This window comes from Thunnus albacares, chromosome 11 (assembly GCF_914725855.1).
Source record: "Thunnus albacares chromosome 11, fThuAlb1.1, whole genome shotgun sequence".
In the NCBI taxonomy this organism is placed as follows: Eukaryota; Metazoa; Chordata; class Actinopteri; order Scombriformes; family Scombridae; genus Thunnus; species Thunnus albacares.
The window spans coordinates 34,258,295-34,268,254 of record NC_058116.1 but is presented as its reverse complement, the minus strand read 5'-3'; the positions used below and the strand labels follow the sequence as shown (position 1 = coordinate 34,268,254).

General features: G+C 38.3%; 1 protein-coding gene across 1 annotated transcript in view; it reads left to right on the top strand.

Moving 5' to 3' along the window:
- Window positions 1-7,282: 7,282 nt before the first annotated feature.
- The window catches only part of LOC122992878 (titin-like), a 212,020-nt gene continuing 209,342 nt past the window's right edge, over window positions 7,283-9,960 (top strand). Inside the window, exon 1 of the mRNA XM_044366877.1 lies at window positions 7,283-7,446. The gene's annotated coding sequence lies outside the window, so the exon portion shown is untranslated. The remainder of the gene's footprint in view (window positions 7,447-9,960) is intronic.

Genomic DNA, 9,960 nt, shown 5'->3' with positions numbered 1-9,960 from the left:
TGTGAGATCGTGTTGAGTTACAGAAGCTTTTACTATTTTCTCTTCACTGGACCATTTACTTCCTCTCACATTTAGTTTTCAGGACTGTTTTTCATTTCATTCAATAAAGAGTCACTGACGATGAAAAAAAACTCACTGAGTTTGCTGCTGAGTTAGCATGCTAGCTGGGCTAACCGTTTCCACAATTCAATTCAATTTTATTTATATAGCAACAAATCACAACAAAAGTCGTCTCAGGGCACTTTTCACATAGAGCAGATCTGGAACAAGCTCTTTACGAGGGGTTTGTAGTCCTCCGTCTCTTTAAATAGTACATATACTAGTGCAGAGCCCGTTCAGCCTCCAGCCGTTGCTTCAACACATAGAAAAATGAATACAGTTAATTTTAGGTGTGAATGAGTATAAACACCAACAACATGAAAGAAAGTAACATCCTATAATACACAGATGTTATAAATAATAAGTACTCTGCCCTGAAGCTCTGCCTTGTCGGCTCACTGACCGCTGGTGTATTCAAAGTTTATTAATACTGAATGTATCACAGGTCCAAATTTCACCAAATTCAACAGTGTACTCCCTTTGTTCACCAGTCATGCACCCACCAAGTGTGGAGTCGATGAGTGGTTCAAGAGATTCATGAACGACATACAGACAAGAGATTCCTTCCTTTAGCAGATAGGTGTTTGTAATGCTGTATATATTCATTTAAATCACACTTTAGTTTATTATTGTTTTTCTTCTTCCATAAGTTTTTGCAGATAGACACATCAGTCCATGATTCCATGATCATTCCACATGTAAAGCATACTGTATGTGTGCCATCTTGGGTTTTTTACTAAACATATTTTGTGCTTCTTTTGGCACATATTTCATCCAATCTTCACCAGATTTGGTATATGCCATTTTTAGATGAGCCTGAACAAAACGTATGTTGGTTATGTTTTTGGCATTGCTCACCGTTTGTCTGTAATTTACCAAAATTTTAAAGGCACGTAACGGGCCGTAACTCTTCCATGCAAAATTTGATTGCAGCCAAATTTAGGAATGTTGTATATACAGCCATAGTGTACAAGTGTGTAACATCTGATGCAGTTTCACCCACAGGGGGCACTACAGTAACAGTATAACATGTTGTTGCTACAAGTCTCTTGTATTTGATAAAATGAAACTTGGTGCACAGCTTCTCCATGAACATGTTCGCAACATATTGAAGCATGTAACCAATAGCTCCACCTTGCAGCCATTATTAAAACACCACCATATATCTTGAACACATTACCACCGATTTTGGGTGGTATCTTCAGACGTAAATTGCCAACACTTGCTGGGACTCTTTCGGAAGTTGAGCCGGTGAGCAGCAGCTGCAGCAATCACAAGCAGGAAACATTACGAATTCATCAGAAAGATAACAACATCAATATGTCTCTAACTGAGTGATCGAACCTTTGACAAAATAATTACTGTGTTTTTATTTCACATTTCTTTATTAGGATCTCAGAGTAAAGCACGTTTCTTGCCACATCATGACTTCAGTCTGACACTGTCATTACTACCAATTTTTTCCTTTGCTCCAGATAGTCTCTCTATCTTTGTCAAGAACCAGTCGACCTTCATTTGTGAAAGTCAGGCGCATCCTAGTGCTGCAGGCCATGCGTCAGCAGGTGTCAGAGGCTCAAACTGTCTTGTGTTCTTTGGTGCACATAACCAGGTTGTTGTCCTTCTGCAGAATGATCCGAAATGCATATGAACCGTTTGTTCCTGTTGCCCAAATGCAACACTCGTCATCAGTGGAGCGGGTGACAAAGTTGCTGTCTTCCTGTTGGGTCAACACATTGAACGTTAATAGACAGTGAAGCTGAAATATGGTAATAATGCTGGTCTGAAGTACACTTAGCAAATCTAATACAGTCGGTTTCAATAAATCATACTGGACTGATCATCACATCCTGAATGGACGGTTTTTTGTTGGACTTCTTGTGTTTTTCGGGGTTTCCTGTGTTATACCTCCGTTGTCAGGTCCTTCTGAGGGCCGCACTACGAAGCGAGATTAGTGGGTTGGCGAGGTGTGTTGAGCCTGCAGGGTTTTCAATGTCATGACGGTGTCTCTCTGTTAACCAGCTACATCACCATGGTAACTCTCTTTTAACCAGCTAAATCGCCATGGTAACTCTCTGTTAATCTGCTACATCACCATGGTAACTCTCTGTTAACCAGCTAAATCGCCATGGTAACTCTCTGTTAACCAGCTAAATCGCCATGGTAACTCTCTTTTAACCAGCTAAATCGCCATGGTAACTCTCTGTTAACCAGCTACATCACCATGGTAACTCTCTGTTAACCAGCTAAATCGCCATGGTAACTCTCTGTTAATCTGCTACATCACCATGGTAACTCTCTGTTAACCAGCTACATCACCATGGTAACTCTCTGGTAACCTGCTACATCACCATGGTAACTCTCTGTTAACCAGGAGCAGGTTATGATCTGAGTTTCAGCTTAAATCGGCAATAAAGTGTAAATAATAAACCGTCCTTGTAACACTGCTGCTACTGCAGCTATTAGAACCGATTAGAATATTGATTAGTCTTTTATCAGACTTACCATTGATTTGATGTCATATTGTAAATTGGGTTGCTGTGGGATTTTGTTACAACATATCAAACTGTATTTTAAATAATAAAAAAACTAATAAAAAACAAAAAACTAATGAAGAAATACTTTGAACAAAAATAATAAAATTAAATTGATTAGTCTGTTGGTATTTATCACAGATAATATTCAATCTCTAATATTAATATCACTTTGGTCAGAACCTAAAGTGGTTTCCACTGATCCTTCATTCTGGGACAGAATCAGACAGTTTAATGTTTAAATCTGCTGCATCAAGTTTAAAGTTTTAGAGCTTTGGATGTGGGAGGCACTGAGTGGTAAAATAAGTACATAAACTAATTACGTAATTAATAAATTACTGAATTAGTGTTTTAATTAACAAATTGACACGATCAGCAGTTTTCTTCCAGCATTCATCTTTCTCCTTATTTGCAGCAACAGTGATAATGTGTTTATATTCTTCATATCTCTCCGTTATAATGACCTGTTCCTCCTGACTGAAGCAGGCGACATGTGATTGGTCCATTTTGTGCGGAAAAAGAGTCAAATGATGCCAAACTCCCCTTTTTACGGGGACGCACACAGAGCCTGAAGCAGAAAGCCTGAGTTAACAAAGTTCATATCCACCGTTGTGATACCACGTATCTCTGACGGAGAGTTCAGGGTTTGTGGAGCCAGAACACACAAAGAAAGCCCGGACATGTTGAACTGGCTTCGTAGTAAAACACTCTGGTCATGTGGGTTTGCTTGTTATGGTTTGGGTGGTGGGTTTAGAGGACTGCATTTTCAGTTAGTTTGTAGTGTTGTGTGCTTCAATTTGATTCATGCTGGGTTGTGTTCATGTGCTCCTCCTCACACCTGCGCTCTCGTTCTCCTCCCAGCCTATCAGCTCGCAGCCTGCCCTGTGTCACCTGCTCCTCGTTGTCTGATTAGTTTAGTTTGTATTTAAGGTTTTGTTGGATCATTCTTTTGTTCTGTGCTGTCTTGACCATCGCAAGAATAAAGAAGGTTTTCGGTGTTTGGGTCCATTCACTCCGTGACACTGATTTCAAAACGGCACGTGAGGTTTGTTACTTTGTGCTGCAACAATCACAAAATATGGAGGGACAAGAACATGTCTCTCATTTTAAAATGATGTATGTTGTGTATTTATATGTTCTTTAATGTCAATATGAACATAAAGGTTGACCATGTAATAATTAACTGATATAGATATTTGTTTTGGTCGCCCACCTGGAAGACAACCTTGTTCTTACTCATGACTCTTGCAACAAAATGGCCTCTAAAGGTTCAGTGAGTCAGGTGTCTGTTCTCTCAGTGCTGAAAGCTTTGTATGTTTTGGGCATCAGAACACCCAGAGATGGAGGTTAAAATTAATTTGTATTGTTGGTCTTTTCCAGACATACTTTCAATTATATTTATATATATATATATATATAGTACAAGCACATCAAAACTGAAGTAGAATAAAAGGAGGAAAGTCAACTGCTGAAATTTCTGAAATAACTCAACCTCCCTTTTTGCAAATTAAGAACATGCTATATGAACCTAAATATACCTTAATATACCTAAATATACCTATATAACTTACCAATTAAACCAGCCGAACAGCCAACTAAAATGTCCTGAATATAAATAAACCGTTGATGCTTCTCTAAAGATTTCCATGTGTAGAAATTCAGAGATGTCAGTGTTTCCTCCTACAATGTTTTTCTGTCTTTCTTCTTTTTCTTTTTTGGAAGATATTTTTATTCAAATTTTACAGCAGTTACAGGATTTTCCAAACAACAATAGCCCCCCCCCCTCCAGCAGAGAGGATGATAATAGTAATAACAAAAATTTAAATAAAAAATACATAATAATAATAATAAATCATAAAAGTCACATGTGATAGAGATAGCATCTCCCAGTAGAGGAAATGAACCGTTACTCACATACTGACCACTACTAACTACAAGAGAAACGTAACATACAAGGAGGCACAGATGGAATCAGGTAAAAACATAAAGAAGAAAAATAAAATGAATGAATAAATAAAACAAACTTTGCAAATTGCCTGGACTACAATGTAAGTTCAGTGGCTATAAAGTGACTCAGTCCCTGTAATCACGCAGGTTACAGCCTCATCAGCAGGAAGCAAAGCATTAAAGAAGGATGTAAACGTTTCTCCCCCCGAGAATCGTCACCTTATTGAGGCGGAGGGTCCGGACCAAGAACGATTCATGGACCTCAGCCAAGTGGAATTTCAGGAGTGTGGGAACCTCGCACAGAAGAGGGAGACCGGGGCAGCCTCCTGGATCCAGACCTGGTGGCCAGGTCTTCCCATGAAGAAGAAATAACATGGAGCCGCTGCACTGTGAGCTTGTTGCCAAACAGGCAGGGACCTAGGCATGCTGATCCAGGACATCATAAACTAGTTCTAGGGACGTGGAGCATCACCTCCCTGGTGTGCAGGAGGTGGAGCGGTACCGACTAGATATACGCACAGCGCCGACTCTGCTGGTACTGAACTTTACTTGAGTATTTCCATGTGATGCTACTTTCTACATTTCAGAGGGAAATATTGTACTTTCTACTCCACTACATTTATTTGACAGCTTTAGTTACTTTTCAGATGAAGATTTGACACAATGGATAATATAACAAGCTTTTAAAATACAACACATTGTTAAAGATGAAACCAGTGGTTTCCAACCTTTTTGTCTTTTGACGTCTTACAAAAAGCAGTGTGTAGTCGGGGTCACATTTCACATGTCTATGAGTTGTTAACAGCTCCACCAAATAGTGATTTTTCCCTCTAAACTTCTCACATGCTTTCATTTCAATAAATGTTCAAATGATCCAATATTTCAGCAAAAATCAAAGATTAGAGAAAAAGTCCAAAAACTGAAAACAGATTTGTGTATCAGAACTTTGTTTTTTCTTCTTTCCTCTCCCATTAATCATCTCACCACCCCTCAGATTTATCTGCTGACCCTTTGGAGGGGCCCGACCCCTAGGTTGGGAACCACTGGACTAAACTAGCTAACTGTATATAAAGTAGTGTAAACTAGCTCCACCTCCAGCAGCTACAACAGTAACATGCTGCTCTAACACTGATGCTTCACTATTAATAATCTAATGATGTCATATATAATAATATATCAGTCAGAGGGACCAAACCACTACTTTTACTGCAATACTTTAACTACATCAAGCTCATAATACTTATGTACTTTTACTGCAATACTTTAACTACATCAAGCTCATAATACTTATGTACTTTTACTGCAATACTTTAACTACATCAAGCTCATAATACTTATGTACTTTTACTGCAATACTTTAACTACATCAAGCTCATAATACTTATGTACTTTTACTGCAATACTTTAACTACATCAAGCTCATAATACTTATGTACTTTTACTGCAGTAAAGAGCTGAAGAACAGTTGAGTAACTCTTCCAATAAAACAGAAATGATTTGGTGAACGTTTGTTTGTCAGAAACTACTGAAACTACAGTTTTTTTAGTTTTTTTCTTAATATATAGATGTGCAAACCAAATTTTAAGAGAAAATGGGCAAGAAAAATTCACTGCGTTTACAGTACGCGTTCATAAATATCCAAATAATGTTCATGTCTTAAAACCAAACACGTCTCCTAGAAATTAGATTAATATTCCACTGAGAGAAACGTAACGCTGCCTGAAGTTTAACTGAACTGATGAATCTTATTTCCTTTAAACAAACTGTAGAAATGAAAATGTTTGAGGAGATAAACTGTGAATACTTTTTAAGTTAGATAAGTGACCTTTTGTGAAACCCCTCCCCCGAACAGCTCTGGGTTCACACACATGTTGAAGGGAGGACGCAGAGCTGTGGGGATCATAGTATTTATATGATCAAAAGTACTATTGGAAGTATTATCAGCTTCCTGTAGCCGATCAGCTGATTGATCCTCCGTCCCGCTGCTGTCTCTGAGCTGCAGACTGCATGATGGATGATTGACAGCTGAGTGATGGTTACCAAACCTTGTTACCAAACGGTGACAGAGCAGCTGACTGTTTACATGATGGTTACTCCGGTGATGGAGCGGCCGGCTGTTTTCATGATGGTTACCATGGTGACGGAGCGGCCGTGCTGTTTACGTGAAGCTGAGAGGTTGAAACTGACTGAATACAGTGTGGTAAATATACAGCGACTGAATAAAAGCAGTAGAAGAAGAGAGTGAGGTTCCTGTGTGGTAACAGCAGGCTGGTTGGGGGGTTGGTGGTGGTGGTGGTGGGGGGGGGGGGGTTGACAGACAGGGACAGCCTCTGACTCCTTTTGGTCAGCAGCTATTTAATGACTCGGGTTGTGTTGTCACGGCAACGCAGAGAAGCTGCAGCTCTTTATCTTCACTAATCAAATGTCATGTGTTTTTTTTTACTGAGATGTTTTTTAACGATCACAGATCAATCAGAATCAAAGCCAGATCAACACTGATGGGGGGGGGGGGGGGTTGACTGACAGCTCAGAGGTTGCATAAATGGCTGCCATGTCCCATCATGCCCCCCTGAGTGGCTGGCGGGCCAATGGGGAGCGTCGGTGAGGTGATGATGCAGGTCCCCCCCCCCTGCTATAAAAACCTAAACCTCCATCTGGGCCCTCCTGAGCAGTTGGAGCATTCCCAGCCTCGCCTCGGGTGGAGGGGAAGCAAAACTACACGGCCTTTCACTGTGTAGTTTTGTTTTATTTGGGGGGGGGGTTTTTGAGGCTCGACCGTTCTCATCTTGGATTTTTGCTGGAAAAGCTTTTCTGGATAAGGAGACTGTTGCTGGTTGGAGTCGTCTGGGCTCCGTCCCATCAGTCCGAGGTGAGTGTCCCACATGTGTGCGATGACCCGCCGGTCCGTGCCGACCTGAGCTTTAACCGGCCTCGGATCAGAGTCGCAGAGGCTTTCAGAGTTTTTGTGTTGGAAGTCTTTGGGGGTGATGTTGGACATGGCCGCGTGCAGCAGACTGTGCAGTGATTTAGAAAAGCCAAGAATAGCCGCTGATAGCACCGCAGTGGCCTGTCAGCTGGGCGGCTGATGGCTTTTTAAGGGAATCAGCAGCAGGGCTATCACTGTCACCTCCAGCTATGTGCCACATGCTGCTGTCAATCACACCGCAGGGGTCGGGGGGGCGGAAGGGGGGGGGGGGGAGTATTTTCAGCCACTGCCTTATCTGTCGCCCAGATTCCAATCTGTAAATATCAGCTGAGTTTATTTGGTTTGTTCCAACATGGAAAGTGAAGTTTTCAGGAGTAAAGTTGTGTGCGTATTGATTGTTGATTGATTGGTGTTGATCGGTGACGACTGCAGAGAGAATCTGAGAAACTCGACGCCTTCACCTCCAATCAGCTGACAGCAGTGAAAAAACACAGCAGCTGTCCTGATGAGGCGTTCGGTGTCGCAGTCGCTTGTTCTGATTGATTATCAGCTTCATTTGACTCTTGAGGTTGTTAGAAATTGATTAAATCGTCAACAACAGTTCAGGTTGTTAGTTTCATGTCTTCAAAGTCTCCAACTTTCATCACAAAGTTTTCAGTTTAAAGATGTTTGTCTGTTAAATGTTATAAAGATGTTATCATATATTACATATTGTGGTCACTGACAGATGTGTCGGTAAAAAACTGGAATAAATTACAGATAGTTTGGTATGTTGTCGTGATATATCATATTACAAACCTTCCGGACGCTTTGTTTTTATATCACACATATTTATTATATTTACATTTTATTCATATTTTTATAGTTTTTTAATCATATGTGGCTTCCTTTTATAATCTGTTTTCCTTAACGTGCATTTCCATGTGATCAGAACCGTTAATTCTTCAATTTCTACCAAATCTGTGTTGTTGTTTTTCTCACTATTGTTTAATACAAAAAAATTATTGTTATTGTTAATACAAACATTATATTATTATTATTATTATTATATTATTATTGTTGTTGTTGTTATTATTATTGTGTTTTTTAAAGGTTATTGCAGGTTCAGTTCAGGCTGATGACATCGTCAGTCAGTTTATTTATAGAACAGATGTTTTTAACACACTGAATGAACTTTACAGAGAAGTTAAAATGACAATAAACAAACTCACAACAGACCAAATAAAAAACTATTTTATAATGATGTTAATAATTAAACCTTATTAATTAAACCTAATTAGATAGTTTGCCTGTGAACACTCTGGACTCTGGATTTAAATCCTCTAATTACAAAATGCAGTGTACATTAGATTATGTGAGGTTACCTGAGATTACCTGAGATTACCTGAGATTAGCTGAGATTACCTGAGATTAGCTGAGATTACCTGAGATTAGCTGAGATTACCTGAGATTAGCTGAGATTAGCTTCTCTCTCTCTCTAGTTACAGCTCCGTCCAGAGATAAGTTGTTTTGACAGAGTCTGAACTAGCAGCCAATCCCAGCATGCACCTCTTCACAGATCAGAGTCTCTGCTGGCTGTCAGCAGCCTGAAACCAGAGTCCAGCAGGACCAGGACCCGCAGTCTGACCGTAGTCCTCCATGATGCTTCAGTACTTTAACAGCACAACACAGTAAAACGCTGTTCATCTGAACGTCCACGTGACAGGAAAACCTCGTATCTACTGCAGTGATAAAGTGCTTCATGTCAGTGAGGAAACCTCGTATCTCCAGACTCTAAACATTTAAAGACTTTATAGAAACACATTTTATTCTGTTACGTCCCTTTAACTGCTCATTTACACTCAAACTTATTCTGTGAGCCTCGAAACTGCATCATGAGCTGCTGAATACGACTCGATAATAATAATAAAGTATTAAATGATAAAGTATTTATTATTAGTTAAATACTTAATTATTAGTTAAAGTATTTAATAATAGTGTATTTAATGATAACATATTTAACTAATAAGTAAGTATTTAACTGATGGTTAAGTATTTAATAATAAAGTATTTAACTAATGATAAAGTATTTAATGATTAAGTATTAATTATTAGTTAAATACGTTATTAAATATTTTATTATTAAAGTATTTAATAATAAAGTATTTAATAATAAAGTATTTAACTAATAATAAAGTAATGATAAAGTATTTAATAATAAAGTATTTAACTAATAATAAAGTATTTAACTAATAATAAAGTATTTAATAATAAATAATTTAATAATAAAGTATTTAACTAATAATAAAGTAATGATAAAGTATTTAATAATAAAGTATTTAACTAATAATAAAGTATTTAATAATAAAGAATTTAATAATAAAGTATTTAACTAATAATAAAGTATTTAACTAATAATAAAGTATTTAATAATAAAGAATTTGACTAATAAGTGTTTAACTAATGATAATGAAAGTT